Source organism: Myotis brandtii, unplaced genomic scaffold, assembly GCF_000412655.1.
Source record: "Myotis brandtii unplaced genomic scaffold, ASM41265v1 scaffold680, whole genome shotgun sequence".
Classification (NCBI taxonomy): Eukaryota; Metazoa; Chordata; class Mammalia; order Chiroptera; family Vespertilionidae; genus Myotis; species Myotis brandtii.
This window is the reverse complement of record NW_005370658.1, coordinates 955,671-956,090: the sequence shown is the minus strand read 5'-3', so window position 1 is coordinate 956,090 and position 420 is coordinate 955,671. Positions and strand designations below refer to the sequence as shown.

General features: G+C 56.9%; 1 protein-coding gene across 1 annotated transcript in view; it reads right to left on the bottom strand.

Annotated features, from left to right (window-relative positions):
• The window catches only part of MRI1 (methylthioribose-1-phosphate isomerase 1), a 6,378-nt gene extending 5,964 nt beyond the window's left edge, over positions 1–414 (bottom strand). Inside the window, exon 1 of the mRNA XM_014529460.1 lies at positions 394–414. The gene's annotated coding sequence lies outside the window, so the exon portion shown is untranslated. The remainder of the gene's footprint in view (positions 1–393) is intronic.
• Positions 415–420: the final 6 nt, after the last annotated feature.

Below are 420 nucleotides of genomic sequence, written 5' to 3'. Positions count from 1 at the left end.
TCTGCTCTAGAGAGATGGCATGTGCAAAGGCCCGGGGGCAGGAGCGAGCCTGGTGGGGTCAAAGAACATGTAGCTGGAGCAGAGGGGGAGAGTGGGAAAAGAAGAGGGCAGGGAACAGATAAGACAAGAACCAAAATTCCTCAAAAGAAAAAACCCAGCAGAAGGAAGTGGTACTGAAAAGGACCTCCAAGGGCAACGGGGCTGGGCATGTTCAGGGGAGGCACAGTCATGGGATTGAGCCCAAGTTCCTGGGGCCTGGGGTGGACTCCCAGACCTGCCTGTGTGGCCTTGGACTAAGCGCGCCATATCTGCTTCTCATCTGTAAAATGGGTCGCTGTGCAAAAAAATGAGTCAGCCTCTGTTCACAGCGGTGCCTGGCACAAGGCGCCCTACCTCTCCCGGACGGCCTCCTCCGTGGCG